The sequence below is a fragment of the Aotus nancymaae genome, unplaced genomic scaffold, assembly GCF_030222135.1.
Source record: "Aotus nancymaae isolate 86718 unplaced genomic scaffold, 86718_ANA_hifiasm-v0.15.2.pri h1tg000076l, whole genome shotgun sequence".
NCBI lineage: Eukaryota > Metazoa > Chordata > Mammalia > Primates > Aotidae > Aotus > Aotus nancymaae.
The window spans coordinates 9755435-9774772 of NW_026988491.1; positions in this window are offsets into that span (position 1 = coordinate 9755435).

A 19338-nucleotide genomic window follows, 5' to 3' on the forward strand; every position below is an offset into this window, starting at 1 on the left:
AACTTAATAATGAAGGGGCCAGTTGCTCCAATGTCCCACTCTGTTTAACACCCATGCATCTCTATCACGGCTCATCACACCGTTGGGTCAGTCATCAATGAGTCTCGCAGACTGTGGGAACTTAACATCCCATAATGGTGTACACAAGGAATGCAGATTCATCTCACTGGAAATGCAAATCTCGCATGAGATCAGTGAAAGGGACATGAGTGTACGGCTCGCGACACACACACACGGTCTTCACCCAGTGAGTGCTTGAGCAGCTCTGCCCGCTCTGTGTGGCTCCAAGTCCCTGCTCCCACTTCCTAGCTGCACATCCGTGAGCAAGGTACTTAACTTCTCTGTGCCTCGATTTCCTTAGAACATGTACACACAATGTGACCTACCACGCTGAGTTGCAGTAAAAACAAATCCATGAATACATAGGAAGAGTCTGACACATGGTAAGCTCTCAAAAAATGCTAGTTATTAGTAGCTGTGTAGAAGGGTTAGGCCTATTAATAATTAACAAACAGAAAAATCAATGAGGATAATGAATAAGTACCTCAAAAGAGAATAATTTCAACATCAAAGTACTATGAAAAGCCCTTAGGAAAATGTAAGAAACCCTCAAGCATTTTTGTAAAAAAAAAAAAAAGACCCTCTTTATAGTTGTGCTATGAAAATCTAATAAGAAGTGATGGTTGTCCTAACATACTGTTATACCATCTTGTCAGAAAAATTCTCCCAAAAAGAGAAACATGTGATTCATTCTTTCTTCAATATAAAAATTAGTGCGCAATTTTAATTCCAATAAGATAGTGTCAAACATAAGATACAATTAACTTACTTTCATTACATTTAGCTTTATATTTCAGTGACGGGTGCGTATCATACGGTAGGATGAGAGACTCAGAAAGCTGGCATTAGAGATGGAACGGATGTTCCAGTGGGTGACTGGAAGCTTATGAAAGAAATACATTCATACTTGAGTGGACAGAGAGGTGTCCCAGGCCAGGAAAAATTGAAGCAAGAGCCTTTCTTTCTTTCTTTTGATCAATAAATATTTGTTGTATCAAACACTGTGCTAGATGCTTGGAATACAACTGTGAACAAAGAGATAAAAAAAAATCCTGACTCTCATGGCCTCTAATTCAGCTGATGGAAGGGACGGAGGATAAGATCCAAAATAGGACATACTCAGTAAGTAAATTAAATAGCATGTAGAAATGGACAAGTGTTAAAAAAAAAAAAAAAATGAAAAGAAGGCCTGGAGCTGTGGCTCAAGCCTGTAATCCCAGCACTCTGGGAAACTGAGGAGGGCGGATCACCTGAGGTCAGGAGCGCAAGACCAGCCTGGCCAACGTGGTGAAACCCTGTCTCTACTAAAAATACAAAAATGAGCCGGGTGTGGTGGCACGTGCCTGTAATCCCAGCTACTCAGGAGGCTGAGGCAGGAGAATCACTTGAACCCGGGAGGCAGAGTTTGCAATGAGATGAGATCACGTCACTGCACTCCAGCCTGGGCAACAGAATGAGATTCCATCTCAAAAAAGAAAAAAGGAGGATCAGGTATGCCAGAGCAGGAGTACAGGTTAGTCATAGATCTGACAATAGAGGAAGCCTGCAGGTACAGAAGAAAGGAAGACCCACATCATTGGAGCCATATAATCCAGCTGCCATCGCCTTTCAACCACCAGAGCACGAGTCCAAGAGCCATTTGCATCCTGACGGATGGGGCTGCAGATGGAATGTCAATTGACCATAATTGGTTCATAAATGGACCCCATAACACAAGTTATCAGCTTTAGACCCCAGGGATGCTTTATTAACATTTCTAATTTATGAGTTCATTTGAGAAGTCATCAGGGACAACAATCTAATAAATCATGGGTTTAAAGGACTCCAGACAGCAGCACATGGGGCCTTCCGTGAAAAGGGTGGTAGCGCTGAACTTTTGAGATAATCATAGCAACTGTCACCAGGGAGACGGGCTGCTAAAGGGAGTCTGGAGTCAGCGGCGATGACAGCTGGAAGCAGATTGTCCAGGAAGGACAGCTTTTCCTGGCTGAACTCGGAGTTTACAGAGGAAGAAACTGCTGTTAATTGTGCACCAACTTCGTACAGGCACTTTATTTGCACGGCCTTATTTAAGCTACCTCAAAACACACCTGCGTAGTAACTGCTCTCATCCTTGTTTTACGGACAGGGCGACCAAGGCTCAGAGAGAGGTTATTTCTTGCTCAGTTATTGCAGTTAATCGTTGAGCTGGGATTCAAACGCAGGAGACACCCATTCGACTGTCCATGCTATTATCAATCACTGCACTCTGCTGGCCACCAGGCTCAATACCCCATTCCACTGAGGTGGAAACTGAGACCCAGTGGTCTACCCACACCCGAGCAAGTCAACAGCAGAGCTGGGACAAGGATTCGGCATCTTGGTTTCCGTCTTCGAGTTCTTTCTGAGTTGCTTCCCTGACGCTGCCATTCCCCATCTGGCACCTTCCCCTCCCGTTCTCATCTCCTTACTCTGCTTTTTTATTTCTTCATAACATTATTGCCTGCTGCGTTCTAGATTTTTGTTTGCGTCCCAGCATGCTCACATTAGCGAGCTGAGGGTTTGAGCTATTTCCTTTTACAGCCGTTTGTACTCCAAATGGTGAAGCAGACTTGAATTCTTATGCAATTGGTTACTCGCACATCCCCAATGGAATCAAAATAACTAACGTCCACTTGCTAAGGTTCTCCCCTCAGCTGTAGTCCCTGACCCCAGGGGTAGGGAAGAAGCATTGCCTACATCTGCCCCTTTGTGAACTATCTCTGGTACCCAGGATCGCTATGTCCCAGCTGACAATCCCTTTTATATTGACACATTCTTGACAGGTTACAGGCTTTGTGGCTCACTAAGTTGCCTTTGGCCATCTCTGCTTCCAAGTACTATGTGTTCATTATTACCTTGTCACTGAAAGAATTACCAAACCTCCTTTCTCTAGGTTTCTGGGGGACTTGCTCATTGTAATTCCCAACTATGAGCAGCAGTACAGGCTGTTGGTTGCGTATCCAATAGTCATGTGTCTGCTTTTAATCAATAGGACTCCAATTTATTTAGAGCAGCAATGTTCACAGGTGAAAGACCATATTTTTGAGCTCTGCTTTCACCTAAGCAAGGAGGGGACCAATGAGATGAAAGAGAAAGTTGTCAGATGGGATTCCCTCCAGAAGGGCTCTTGGCAGAGGCTGATCCAACTGAGCGATTAGTCCTTTTTCCTTTCTACCTGGAATGCAAACCTGATGTCAGGAGCTCCAGCAGCTATTTTGGACTATGAGGCAACCATGAAACTGGAAGCTGACGCTGAGGTAAACAGACCTTTATGACACTGGATCTGCCACTCCAGCCCTGGCCTGACAATAGTGGGACTCCATTTACATGACAAAAACTAAATTCCTATTTTTAAGACATTTATTTCTGTATTCTGTGACATGCAGCAAAACATAATGCAAACAAATATGCTGACACGTGTGTTTTCATTCAGCAGGCCCTCGCTGAGCACTGTGTTAGGTGCAGGGCGGAAAAGACGAGTAAGCCGTGTGCTTTCAAGGGCTTCCTGGGGCAGGGGGATTCCACAAGTAAACAGCATGCCAGCTTATGGAAACCATAACAGCAGACAGTTGAGAGAGCTGAGGGATACAGAGGAGTGGCATTACACAGAAGAGGGAAGCCGACCCAGCCAGGAAGGGCAGAGAAATTCACCCAGACGATATATTGCCTGTCCCAGGACAGAGTCACTCAGGTAGACTTGGGGCAGAGAAATAAACAGGGACAGAGAGTGGATAGTGACAAGTTTGTCTGCCAGGCTGAAAGGCTTGGGTTCTCTTTGTCCACACTTGAATACACTTACACACCCATATCACAAACACACAGGTACGTGTATCAGAGGCGATTTCTTCTTTGAGTCTGCTGAAGTCCCTCAGCATTCAGAAGTCTGGGTTTCGAACTTGCCCATGGATCAGAGACTCTGTGTTTACATTTTATCCAGGACTCGGGTCTGATGGGGCAGGAGTGTGTTGCCTCCACTACAGCTAAAGTCTTCTGTTACACCTGTGTGCCTGGATCACGGTCTGACAGGGAAGCACACGCTAGGCAGGCGGGAAACCTGGGTCCCGGTCCCCTCAATACCCCTTAGTTGTTTAGGATGATGAATGGATTGCTCTGTTCTTCTATTAGTATTCATTTGCACCTCTGCCTCATCTTCAAAAAGGCTTGAGGAGGTTGATTTGAACGCATGCAACCCAGCCCTTTTTTTTTTTTTTTTGAGATGGAGTTTCGCTCTTGTTACCCAGGCTGGAGTGCAATGGCGCGATCTCGGCTCACCGCAACCTCCGCCTCCTGGGTTTAGGCAATTCTCCTGCCTCAGCCTCCTGAGCAGCTGGGATTACAGGCACGTGCCACCGTGCCCCTAATTTTTTGTATTTTTAGTAGAGACGGAGTTTCACCACGTTGACCAGGATGGTCTCGATCTCTTGACCTCGTGATCCACCCGCCTTGGCCTCCCAAAGTGCTGAGATTACAGGCATGAGCCACCAGGCTGGCCCCCAGCCCATTTTTTAAAAGGAAGGAATAAGGAAAGAAACCAGGGTGAGGAAAAGGAAGGGAGAGAAAGCAAGTTGCCCCAGCACATTCTAAGATCCAGGAAGCCAGATGAATTTGTATTTATTTATTTATTGAGACTCAGTCTCGCTCTGTTGCCCAGGCTGGAGTACAGTGGCACAGTCTCAGCCCACTACAACCTCTGTCTCCTGTGTTCAAATGAATCTTGTGCCTCAGCCTCCTGAGTAGCTGGGATTGTAGGTGCGTGCCACTATGCCCTGATAATTTTTGTATGTTTTAAAGTAAAGATGAGGTTTCACCATGTTGGCCAGTCTGGTCTCAAACTCCTGTTCTCAAGCAATCTACCTACCTAGGCCTCCCAAAATGCTGGGATTACAGATGTGAGCCACCATGCCCGGCCAGCCAGGTGGATTTTTCAGCTTAGTTTCTGGCTGCCACGGGGGTTGGAGGGGACAGTAACACAGCCACCTCCAAGCAGTCGGTATGACGGTGATTTTAAAAGACAGAAAATGGCCCAGTTGCTTTTGGAAGTGGGCTTTCCCTGGCATGGTAATCTGAGGAGAATTTAACCATGGACCCTCATAAAAGAAACATCATGTGAGTCTCCTCAAGATCTTATTCACCTTCTAAAAGGAATTCTGGGGAATGCATTTCTCTCCATCTAATTAGAGATACCATGTGGAAAACAAACAGTTTGAAATCATAGTCTGTAGCAAGGACCAGCCTGTCACACAGACATTCCATGTTACCAGCCAATGGAGGATCCAAGTGTGTTAATCAATTAATGGACCGACCTCTGCACAAAGAGAGGCTGAAGGAATACCTGTGGAGATACCAGTGAGAATACCTGTGTGAATACCCATGGAGATAGCAGTGAGAATACCTTTGTGAATACCCATGGGGATAGCAGTGAGAATGCTTGTGTGAATACCTGTGAGAATGCCTGTGTGAATACCAGTGAGAATGTCTGTGGGATACCAGTGAGAATGCCTGTGAGAATGCCTGTGTGAATACCAGTGAGAATGCCTGTGGGATACCAGTGAAAATGCTGTAGGAGACCAGTGAGAATGCCTGTGTTAATACCTGGGTAAAAAGCTGTGAGAATACCTGTGGGGATACCAGTGAGAATGCCTGTGAGGATACTAGTGAGAATGCCTGTGAGAATACCTGTGTGAATACCCATGAGAATGCCTGTGTGAATACCTGTGAGAATGCCTGTGGGGATACTAGTGAGAATGCCTGTGAGAATGCCTGTGTGAATACCTGTGAGAATGCCTGTGTGAATACCCATGAGAATGCCTGTGTGAATACCAGTGAGAATGCCTGTGGGATACCAGTGAGAATGCCTGTGGGATACCAGTGAGAATGCCTGTGAGAATGCCTGTGAGAATACCTGTGTGAATACCTGTGAGAATGCCTGTGTGAATACCCATGAGAATGCCTGTGTGAATACCTGTGAGAATGCCTGTGGGGATACTAGTGAGAATGCCTGTGAGAATGCCTGTGAGAATACCTGTGAGAATACCTGTGTGAATACCGTGAGAATGCCTGTGTGAATACCAGTGAGAATGCCTGTGGGATACCAGTGAGAATGCCTGTGGGATACCAGTGAGAATGCCTGTGAGAATGCCTGTGAGAATACCTGTGTGAATACCTGTGAGAATGCCTGTGTGAATACCAGTGAGAATGCCTGTGAGAATGCCTGTGAGAATACCTGTGTGAATACCTGTGAGAATGCCTGTGTGAATACCAGTGAGAATGCCCATGGGATACCAGTGAGAATGCCTGTGGGGATACTAGTGAGAATACCTGTAAGAATACCTGTGTGAATACCTGTGAGAATGCCTATGAGAGACCAGTGAAAATGCCTGTAGGATACTAGTGAGAATGCCTGTGATAATACCTGTGTGAAAAGCTTTGAGAATGCCTGTGGGGGTACCTGTGAGAATGCCTTTGTGAATACCAGTGAGAATGCCTGTGGGATACCAGTGAGAATGCCTGTGGGATACCAGTGAGAATGCCTGTGAGAATCCCTGTGAGAATACCTGTGTGAATACCTGTGAGAATGCCTGTGTGAATACCAGTGAGAATGCCCATGGGATACCAGTGAGAATGCCTGTGGGGATACTAGTGAGAATACCTGTAAGAATACCTGTGTGAATACCTGTGAGAATGCCTGTGAGAGACCAGTGAAAATGCCTGTAGGATACTAGTGAGAATGCCTGTGATAATACCTGTGTGAAAAGCTTTGAGAATGCCTGTGGGGGTACCTGTGAGAATGCCTTTGTGAATACCAGTGAGAATGCCTGTGGGATACCAGTGAGAATATCTGTGAGATATCAGTGAGAATACCTGTGGGATACCAGTGAGAATACCTATGTGAATACCTGTGAGAATACCTGTGTGAATACCTGTGAGAATGCCTGTGAGAATACCTGTGTGAATACCCATGAGAATGCCTGTGTGAATACCTGTGAGAATGCCTGTGGGGATACTAGTGAGAATGCCTGTGAGAATGCCTGTGAGAATACCTGTGAGAATACCTGTGTGAATACCTGTGAGAATGCCTGTGTGAATACCAGTGAGAATGCCTGTGGGATACCAGTGAGAATGCCTGTGTGAATACCAGTGAGAATGCCTGTGAGAATGCCTGTGAGAATGCCTGTGGGATACCAGTGAGAATGCCTGTGAGAATGCCTGTGAGAATACCTGTATGAATACCTGTGAGAATGCCTGTGGGATACCAGTGAGAATGCCTGTGGGATACCAGTGAGAATGCCTGTGGGATACCAGTGAGAATGCCTGTGAGAATCCCTGTGAGAATACCTGTGTGAATACCTGTGAGAATGCCTGTGTGAATACCAGTGAGAATGCCCATGGGATACCAGTGAGAATGCCTGTGGGGATACTAGTGAGAATACCTGTAAGAATACCTGTGTGAATACCTGTGAGAATGCCTGTGAGATACCAGTGAAAATGCCTGTAGGATACTAGTGAGAATGCCTGTGATAATACCTGTGTGAAAAGCTTTGAGAATGCCTGTGGGGGTACCTGTGAGAATGCCTTTGTGAATACCAGTGAGAATGCCTGTGGGATACCAGTGAGAATATCTGTGAGATACCAGTGAGAATACCTGTGGGATACCAGTGAGAATACCTATGTGAATACCTGTGAGAATGCCTGTGAGAATACCTGTGTGAATACCTGTGAGAATGCCTGTGAGAATACCTGTGTAAATACCAGTGAGAATGCCTGTGGGATACCAGTGAGAATGCCCGTGGGGATACTAGTGAGAATGCCTGTGAGAATACCTGTGAGAATACCTGTGTGAATACCTGTGAGAATATCTGTGTGAATACCTGTGGGAATGCCTGTGGGATACCAGTAAGAATGCCTGTGATAATACCTGGGTGAAAAGCTGTGAGAATGCCTGTGGGGATCCCAGTGAGTGCCGGTGGCAATACCTGTGGGATGCCTGTGGAAAGCTGTTTTCGTAAAGAAAAAACTATGGATCTGCTCCCACACAAGAAACAACATCCTAGCCCATCAAGCTAAGCCATAATCATTTTAGTTTAAATGTTTGTCAAAGTACATTTTACTAATCTCCCAAGAAGGGCTTAGAAAATTCCTAATACTGCACCCATAAGATGCCTAATGTTAAGCAAATATAACCTCCTGGTGAGTCCCTGAATGGCTTAATGGGAAAATGGAGCCCTAAGTGACTAAATGAGTGAATGCAATTCACAGGTTGTTGAATAAAAGCCAACTCAATGTTGGAGGACATCTGCCAAAAATGACAGTTGTGGGGTGGGAGAAGTTCATCCTGAGCCATTTTTTTCTGACAGTAATGAGGCTATTCCTGGTTCATGACAATAAAACCATGTCATCTGCATAGAAAAGACTTGTAACTTGCTGTTCCCCATAGCAAAGAGTAATGCATTCCGCTCATCCAAAAACCTTTCAAATCATAAAATACTCGTTAAAGGAAGCAGGGACCAAAGTACATCGCTCTTGTGCTGTGGTTGGAATTGCTATCTGGCTCACCAGGACACGCGTTCTGCCGACCTGGCCCTCATGCTGTGTAGAGGCACAAGTTCTATATAGGCACCTGTGGCAGGTGGGGACTCATATTGAGCTCCTGTAGTTTAGCCCATCATCAGTTTCGCTCCACATAATTAGTTTCTCTCCACCAAGTCAAAGGCCAAAATCAGTCATTGCTGTTGTAATTCTTACATCGTGCCTGACAAATTTTTGCACAAGTGGTAGAAAAAGGTCAATAGTGTGGGATAAATGTGTTGAAAAACCCAGGGGCTCCTCATACAAAATATAAGCTTGAGAAACCCAATTTGCAATTCGTAAGAGGGAAGCTGGCAGATAGTTTAGTTGGAATGTGAAGTAAACCAATGGGTCTATCATTTGGAGAGAAATAGAAGGTGGTGCTTTTACAAAGAAGGATGATCTGCCCTTTTGATCCATCCAGACGAGAGGCACATATGGAGTTAAGGAGAGGAAGACAGCCATTGTACACTTGAAATATAGCAAATCCAAAGTGAGATGTGCTGTAAGTGTAAAACACACAGGAGTTCAAAGTAATACAAACAAAGAATGCAAAACAACATAATGATGTTATCATCTCATTATCTTAATTTTATGTTCATCACATGTTGAGGTGATAATGTTTGAATATTTGGGGTAAATAGAAAACTACATATTATTAAAATTAATGCCATCTTTTTTTGCTTTTTTTAGTATGACCTCTAGAGAATTTGAAATTACCTTCAGGCATCATGGTAGCCACTTTCAAGATGACCCCCTGTGATCCCTTCCTCCTGGCCTCCGCAGTCTTAAGTAGGGCCCTCCCACACTGTTTCAGAGGTAGCAGGGTTGGTCTACATGACCAATGGAATACTTCCAAAGTGATGACATGGGTGATGGTTCATTGTATGTGTCAGCTCGACTGGGCTAAGGAATACCCAGAAAACTGATAAAACATTATTTCTGAGTATGTCTTTGAGGGTGTTTCCAGAAGAAGCATTTTAATCAGTACACTGAGTAAAGAAGATGGCCTTTGCCAATGAGGGCAGGCACCATCCAATTCAGAGTGCCCAAATAGAGCAAAAAGATAAAGAAATGGCAAACTCTCTCTCTCTCTCTCTGTCTGTCTCTCTCTTTCTCCCTTGCTCCCTCTCTCCCGCCTTGAGCTGGAACATCCATCTTCTCCTGCCGTTCTTTGGATACTGGAGCTCCTGGTTCTTGAGTCTTCAGATTCTCAGACTCACCCCAGTACCCTACCCACCATCCCCATCCCCAGTCAGTTCTCAGGCTTCAGCTTCAAACCTGGACTGAATTATTCTGCCGCCAGCTCTCCTGATTCTCCAGCTTACAGATGGCAGAAATCATGGGACTTCGTGGCCTCCCTAATCACACGAGTCAATGTCTATAATAAGTCTCCCCTTATATACCTATGTCTTACTGGTTCTATTTCTCCAGGGAACCTTAACCAATACAGGATGTCACTCCAAGATGAGACTACAAAACACTGCAACTGCTGTCCTCCATCAGTCCTTTCTCTGGGTCTCTCATCTTGCCACTGCGAGTCTAAGTCAAGAGATTAAACATGAACCCTGCATGCCAACTGTCCATCTAGGACTTATCTGAAGAAACAGCAATTTCTTGCAAATCAAAACCACGTTGAGATATCGCCTCATACCAGTTAGAATGGCGATCATTAAAAAAATCAGTAGGCAACAGATGCTGGAGAGGATGTGAAGAAATAGGAACACTTTTACACTGTTGGTGGGAGTGTAAATTAATTCAACCATTGTGGAAGACAGTGTGGCAATTCCTCAAGGATCTAGAAATAGAAATTCCATTTGACCCAGCAATCCCATTATTGGGTATATACCCATAGGATTATAAATCATTCTATTATAAAGACACATGCACACGTATGTTTATTGCGGCACTGTTCACAATAGCAAAAACTTGAAACCAACCCAAATGCCCATCAATGATAGACTGGATAAAGAAAATGTGGCACAAATACACCATGGAATACTATGCAGCTGTAAAAAAGGATTAGTTCACGTCCTCTGTAGGGACATGGATTAAACTGGAAACCATCATTCTCCACAAACTGACACAAGAACAGAAAACCAAACACCACATGTTCTCACTCGTAAGTGGGCGTTGAACAATGAGAACACACGGACACAGGGAGGGGAACATCACACAACAGGGCCTGGGAGGTGGGGGGCTAGGGAAGGAATAGCAGTGGGTGGGGGGATTGGAGAGGGGTAGCATTAGAAGAAATACCTAACATAGATGACGGGGTGATGGATGCAGCAAAGTACCACCGTGGCACGTGTATACCATGTAACAAACCTCCACGATCTGCACACGTACCCCAGAACTTAAAGAATAAATAAATTTTTTTAAAAAGAAACAGCAGTTTTTTCCAACTCTAGAGAAGAAAAACTTGCCACATGGGACTTACCCAGAGCCAATGCACACATCTCAGTAAGGTACTTGCTAAAGGACTTCCAGCAGTACTGTAATGCTAGCGTTCATAACCTTGAGTCGCATCCTTGAAAATGAATCCCCAACAAGATGCAATGTGACTATATGGCCAGATTTAAGTTTTATGCTGATTATTATGCCACCTCTAAACTCCTCTTCACACAGCTAACAGTGGCCACAGTTTAATAATTGTTTTACTTCTTTGTTCATTTGTTTTGGTTTTTTTTCTGGCATCATTTATCAAACCAAGAATTATAAGGACAAAATTCACATTTACCCAAATCAAAATGAACTAAAAGCCAGTTTTAATTTGCTGACAACCCCATCAACAGTGGTGAGTATGCCAAGGTATCTCTTAGCATTTTAAGAGATTCTCAAAATAGCAATTTCCAGCAATTTGCAAGTTCCATTCCTCTTTTCTCAAAAGCCCCATCTTTTGAGATGCAACCATAAATTAATAGCCTTAACCATAGCAATACCAAGGGTTAAGATGGGAGGGATATTATCACTTTGTCTCTGGCTGAAAATCACCCTCCTAAATTTAGTAATAAATAAGAGAGGCTAACTGCAATACAATTTACAACACTGACTCCTTCAAACTATTTACCATAATTTGTAACTATTTTATCACTTCTCTATTTGTTTATCATTAGTGTCCTCTCTGATCTGTGACCACACGAAAGCGGGAGCCATGTTGGTCTTGTTCAATATATCTCTCCTACGTAGTCTAGTGTCTGACACATAGTAGGCACCAAATAAATGTTTGCTGAATGAAGGATCGAGTGGAAAATTTCCCCAGATTCATGCCATGTACTAACGCTTCGTGCTTTATAAATCCATTGGTGAAGGTTTGTGTACTCAGCTTGACACATCTGTTCATAAGGAGATGATCTATGGGAAATGGGTTCTACTCCAGAGCAGTTCAAGTGGGACCCTGAAAATCCTACACCAACCCTGATTTTCTGTTCTTCAGACATCATTATGACTAACTTGAAATATGTGATATAAATGGAGGCTTTTAACCATCATACACAACTCAAGGTCCAAGCTGATTGAACATAACCGCCCAGAGGGATGTGAGTCCACTTCGAATCAAGTCCAGACTCTCTGGTTACCAAACCCTGAAAGGGTTTTGTTCTACGTTCTGTGTTGTGCTCTGAGCATTGCAACTCTCTCCAGGATCTGCCCATCCTGGAGGGAGGAAACAAATCTCACTCCCAAGCAAAAAGGCTTAGAACTCAGCAGGCTATGAGAGGGCTTCAAATGTTCTCAACAAAATCTGGGGTGAAAAAGAATCCGTCAAACGTGAGCTCAGAATGGCAGGTTAAGGTCTCTTGGTTTCCCTGGGAAGCCATGTCAAGTGCGGGTCTCAAGAGCAAATAAATAATACAAGGACTAAGGGTCCACTGAGAACTCCTGATCCTCTCACCAGATCATCCCCAGGATAGGCTATCTTCCTTTCATTGTCCCTGATCCCTCAGCATATATGACCTAGCCCACAGGACAAAAGCCCTCTTCTACTCAGGAAGCCAGTGTCGCATAGTCTCAGATACACACAGAGGGTTAGACCCTGGAAAAAATGTTCTAGAGAGAAGTAGTAGAGAGTACGGGCCCTATAGGCCTCAAATCTCTCAACAACCAACCCACTGAGATCTTCACACAGATGCTTCTTTGAAAGCTTTTTCTTTAAACTTAGGATGGAAAAATAATTCAGAAAAGAAGTGTGGGATGGTGGAAAAAGCTTGGGATTGGGCGATAGAAAGATTGGATTAAACCTGGGACTCTGTCTCCTGCTAGGAAATAATGGAGAGACTTTGAGTGAGTCACTTGCCTCACTAGGCTTATAACTCCCACTTCCAACAAAAGCTAGGAGTGCCAAATGCCATCATATGGTGAGCTTAGGACATGGTCCAAATGTAAACAAATGTGAAGGCATGCTGTAGGATAAACTGAGAGGAGGCACTCAAGGAGGGGCTTTTCCTTCCTTCTCTTCTTCCTTTCTACCTTTTCCTATGAACTGTAGGAAGGTAATTGGTCCATGTCTCCCATTGCTCAGGAAGTGCTAATGCCCCATACATGAAGTCACATGCTTTTTCTGGCACCAAATTCTGACAAGAAAACTCATTTTGTCTGTCACACATACCTTGAAGCAGATACCAGTGGTCACACACCCCCAAACAGCAATTACCTGTCTTCTTCCTGGCTGACAAACCCCAGTTTTTCCCAGGAACTGAGCTCCAGAAGTAGTAAGGAAAGCTGTCCCACTGTGTAATCCCAGGGAGCAAATGCTGAGTAATTCAACTTGTCATGGTATTTGCATTACATCTGCCAGCAACTGGTTTAAGTGGAGACATGTGACACGATCCTGGACAATGATAAATAAAGGGAATTTTCTGGTTGCAAAGAAACGCTTATACACTGCTGATGGGAATGTAAATTAGTTCAGCCATTGTGGAGAGCAGTTTGGAGACTTCCCAGAAAACTTAAAAGAGAAGTAACATTTAATCCTGCAATCCTATTGTTGGGTATATATCCAGAGGAATGTAAATCATTCTACCATGAAGAAACATGCACACATATGTTCATCACAGCACTATTAACAATAGCAGCATCATGGACTCTACCTAAATGTCCATCAACATTAAACTGAATAAAGAAAATATGGTGTGTACACACCATGAAATACTATGCAGCCATAAAAAAGGAAGAAGATCATGTCCTTTTTCAGCAGCATGGATAGAGCTAGAGGCCATAATCTTAAGCAAAGTAACACAGGAACAGAAAATCTAATGCCTCTTGTTCTCACTTATGAGTGGGAGCTGAACATTGAGCACACGTGGACACAAAGAAGGGAACAACAGACACCAGGGCTTGCTTGAGGGTGGAGGGTGGGAGGAGGGAGAGGATGGAAAAACTATCTATTGCATACTATGGTTATTGCCTGGGTGACAAAATAATCTGAACTAAAATAATCTGAAATAATAAATTGATTAATTTATTAATCAATAACAAACCTGCACATGTACCCCCAAACCTAAAATAAAATTTTTAAAAATTAAAAATAAATAAAAAGAATGAAAAAAGGCAAGTCTTATTCTCCCACCTTTGAATAGGTTTGTGTGAGGCCTGGACCCACAGCAATCATCTACCAGCCACGCCAGACACGCCTAAAGATAAAACCAGTGCAATGGGTGCAGCACTATTCACAATAGCTAAGATTGGCAAGCAACCAGGTATCCATCAATGGATGATAAACAAAGAAAATATGGTATATACACACGCGGAATACTACTCAGCCTTGAAAAAGAAGAAAATCCAGTAGGACAATGACAGTTAACAAGAATTTATTGCATATTTCAAAATAGCTAGAAAAAAAGATTTAGAATGTTTTTGGTACAAATAAATGATAAATGTTTCAGGTGATGGATATTCCAGTTACCCTGATTTTATTATTATGCACTGCATGCAGGTATCAAAATATCACAGGCATGCCATAAATGCATACTATTTATGTATCAATACAAATTAATTAACTGATTAAAATTCACATTTTTAAAACAGGAAATTCTATCATTTGCAACAACAAGGATGAGCCCAGATGACGTTATGTCAAGTGAAATAAGTCAAGCACAAAATGACAAATACCTCATGATCTCACTTATATGTAGAATCTAAGAAAATCAGTCTCTTAGAAGGAAAGAGAAGCATGGTGATTGCCAGGGTCTGGGGGTGTGGCTGGAAGGGGGATTGGACACATGTTGGTCAAAGGACATAAAATTTCAGTTAGACAGGAGGAATAATTTCAAGAGCTGTATTGTACCACATGGCGACTATAGTTACTAACCATATGTTGTATTCTTAAAAATTGCTGGCTGGGCATGGTGGCTCATGCCTGTAATCCCAGCACTTTGGGAGGCTGAGGTGGGCAGATTACCTGAGGCCAGGAGTTCGAGAACAGCCTGACCAACATGGAGGAACCCCATCTCTACTAAAAATACAAAATTAGCCACACATGGTGGCACATGCCTGTAATTGCAGCTACTTGGGAGGATGAGGTAGGAGAATCGCTTGAATCAGGGAGGCAGAGGTTGCGGCGAGCCGAGATCGCACCATTGCACTCCAGCCTGGGCAACAAGAGCGAAATTCCATCTTAAAAAAGAAATTGCTAAGAGTAAATTTTAAGCGTTCTCACTTACAAAAAAAAAAAAAAAAGATAACTATGTGAGGTAATACATATGTTAAGTAGCTTGATTTGACCACTCCACAATCTCACACTATCATATTGTACATGATAGATACAATTTTTATTTGTCATTTAAAATAAATAAATGTTTTAAAATAAGAAAATGAAAATAGGATATGGTAAACCAATGTACTGGGGATGGCAGAGAAGAAAGATGGAAGTACCTGGTTCTTGACATTGTTGTCACGCCTAAACTAAGCCACCCCACATCCTCTTACCTACACACATGATTGTGTGAATTAACAAACCCGCATTGTTTAAGCTCGTTCAAGATGGATATTTGATCACTTCCAGCCAAGATCATTGTGATGCACACTTCCTCCCAGACTCCAACACACACAGCCTATAACTTGCCTCCACTTTAGTTGGGTTCCCCATGCTTCCTTAACTTGCAGTTTGGTTGATGGTACAGCCATCACCCACAGAAATACCCATGACTCTTTTTTTTGAGACAGGGTTTTGCTTTTATTCTCTTGTTGCCCAGGCTGGAGTGCAATGGCGCAATCTCAGCTCACCACAACCTCTGCCTCCCACGTTCAAGTGATTCTCCTGTCTCAGCCTCCCAAGTAGCTGGGATTACAGGCATGCACTACCACACCTGGCTAATTTTGTACTTTTAGTAGAGGTGGGAGGGATTTCTCCCTGTTGGTCAGGCTGGTCTCGAACCCCCAACCTCAGGTGATCCACCCACCTCGGCCTCCCAAAGTGCTGGAATTACAGGCTTGAGCCACCGCTCCTGGCCTCTCATGACTTTTTTACTGCCTGTGGGAAACAATTCATATCTGGAAAAATCTAAGTGTATTGCCTCACCTGGCCTCTCTCTAGCTTCTTATTTTGTTTTGTTTTACTTCTAACATTGTCATTGCAAAAGTAAATTAAAGTGGAGAATACCTGAGCAGATAAAGCCAGTTAGGCCTCCTAAGTAACCTTATCATTGCTTGATTTACAAACACAAGCAAAACTTAAGCTATTTCTTGTGAATGCCTATATTAATGAAAAACAGAACTGAAATTCAACCAAAAAGAAGCCGCCAACAAACTTACATAACTAGGGAGTTTTCAGTGGCAGAGATGAAATAAGGCAACTTTATAAATGTAACCAATCAAATATTTTCCTTGCATCACATCTGCATCTCTCTATAAAAGCCTTTGTCTTCAACAGATCTTTTGAGCCACTTCTGCTTTGGAGCTGCCTGATGCATGAATTGCCATTTGCTCAAATAAACACTTTAACATTGTATTGTGCCTCCGTTTATTTTTCAACATCACAAATGGAAATTACACTGGGCATTTATGTGCTATCAAATTATCTGTTTATTATCTATTTTCAATGTAAGTTCTATGAAAATGCAGACCTTGCCTCTTTTGATCACAACTGTCTCCTCAGCATAAAGGTCATGCTCTGGCACATTAGAGTGGATGTTTCAAAATTATTTTATGAATGCATAAATGATTGGATGGCCGCAATCTACCTTTCCCACATGTTCTTCCTGAATACCTTCTCATAAGACGAAACCCCTCTCTCATCCATGAAACTAGTAACAGTGCATCATTATATTAGTCTGTTCTCACATTGCTATGAGGAACTACCTGAGACTGGTAATTTATGAAGAAAAGAGGTTTAATTGACTCACAGTTCCACAGGCTGTACAGGAAGCATGGCTGGGGAGGCCTCAGGAAACTTACAATCATGGCAGAAGGCGAAGGTGAAGCAGGCACATCTTCATATTGCAGAGCAGGAGAGAGAGAGAGAAGGGGAAGGTTATGTACACCAACCGATCTCATGAGAACTCTATCACAATACTAGGGGAATGGTGCTACACCATTAGAAAATACCCCATGATCTAATCAGCTCCCACCAGGCCCCACCTCCAACATTGGGAATTACAATTCAACATGAGATTTGAGTGGGGACACAGATCCAAACCGTATCAACCACACGTGCCTCAATGGGTCCCACTGCAGGTCTTTGTTCCTGCAGTTATCACCACATGACCTACTGATTCTTTGATGCCCAACTCAGATTCTGCTTCTGAGGGTCATTGGGGGACACTAGAAAGATCAAGGTAATTGACTCAGCTTGGAATCCCAGCTGTGCCACTACATAGCTGTGGGATCCCAAGCACATTACTTAAAGCCTCTGAAGCTTTGTTGCTTCACTGTAAAACAGGGCTAAGCTATCTACCTAAGCAGAGTTTATTTGCTTGTGAGTTTTACAGCAGATTCAACAAGACAATTCAGAAAAGGGACCCATATGTGATGCCCTCTCCTTCCTTGTTGGTCCAACAGCCACACAAGAGTCAGAAGTCTCTGACTTCTCTGACCACCCACAAGATTCCATCATTGACCATTGATACTTCTGCCTTGTGCCATTGTATGTCTGCAGCCATGTCCCCCTTCCTCCCAACCCACCCCACCCCACCTCAGAATGTAAGTCCCTCAGGGCAGAGGCTATATTTCCTTCATCTACATCTCCAGAGTGTTTGGCACATAGTAGATGCTCAAGAAATATTCGTGGAATGAGCATACATGTGAGTGATAAAAGAATTGAAGTCAGGAACATCAGGGTTATGGCTAAACATAGGAGAGAGGAGAGCAAGTGTCCAGGTCCACACCACAGAAGGGTGTTCTCTTTTTTTTTATTGTATTTTAGGTTGTAGGGTACATGTGCAGATCATGCAGGATTGTTGCATAGGTACACACATGCAATGTGGTTTGCTGCCTCCATCCCCCCCATCACCCAAATCTGGCATTTCTCCCCATGTTATCCCTTGCTGACCTCCCCACCCCTCCCCTGCTGTCCCTCCCTTGGCCCCCCCCAACAACAGACCCCAGTGTGTGATGCTCCCCTCCCCGTGTCCATGTGTTCTCATTGTTCAACAACTGCCTACGAGTGAGAACATGCGGTGTTTGATTTTCTGTTCTTGTGTCAGTTTGCTGAGAATGATGGTTTCCAGATTCATCCATGTCCCTACAAAGGACACAAACTCATCATTTCTTATGGCTGCATAATATTCCATGGTGTATATGTGCCACATTTTTCTTGTCCAGTCTATCATCGATGGGCATTTGGGTTAGTTCCAGGTCTTTGCTATTGTAAACAGTGCTGCTATGAACATACATGTGCATGTATCCTTATAATGGAATGATTTATAATCCTTTGGGTATATACCCAGTAATGGGATAGCTGGGTCAAATGGAATATCTATTTCTAGGTCCTTGAGGAAGCGCCACACTGTCTTCCACAATGGTTGAACTAGTTTACCCTCCCACTAACAGCATAAAAGTGTTCCTATTTCTCCACATCCTCTCCAGCATCTGTTGTCTCCAGATTTTTTAAGTTTTGCCATTCCAACTGGCATGAGGTGGTATCTAAATGTGGTTTTGATTTGCATTTCTCTAATAATCAGTGATGTTGAGCATTATTTTATATGTTTGTTGGCCTCATATATGTCTTCTTTTGAAAAGTGTCTGTCCATATCCTTCTCCCACTTTTGGATGGGTTTGTTTATTTTTTCTTGTAAATCTGTTTTAGATTTTGGATATTAGCCCTTTGTAGATTCTGGATATTAGCCCTTTGTCAGATGGACAGACAGACTGCAAAAATTTTTTCCCGTTCTGCTGGTTGTTGGTTCACGCTAATCCTTGTTTCTTTTGCTGTACAGAAGCTCTGGAGTTTAATTAGGTTCCATTTGTCTATTTTGGCTTTTGTTGCCAATACTTTTGGTGTTTTACTCATGAAGTCCTCGCCTATGCCTATGTACTGAATGATTTTTGCCTAGGTTTTCTTCTAGGGTTTTTATGGTGTTAGGTCTTATATTTAAGTCTTTAATCCATCTGGAGTTAATTTTAGTGTAAGGTGTCAGGAAGGAGTCCAGTTTCTGCTTTCTGCACACTTCTAGCCAGTTTTCCCAGCACCATTTATTAAACAGGGAATCTTTTCCCCATTGCTTGTTTTTGTCAGGTTTGTCAAGGATCAGATGGTTG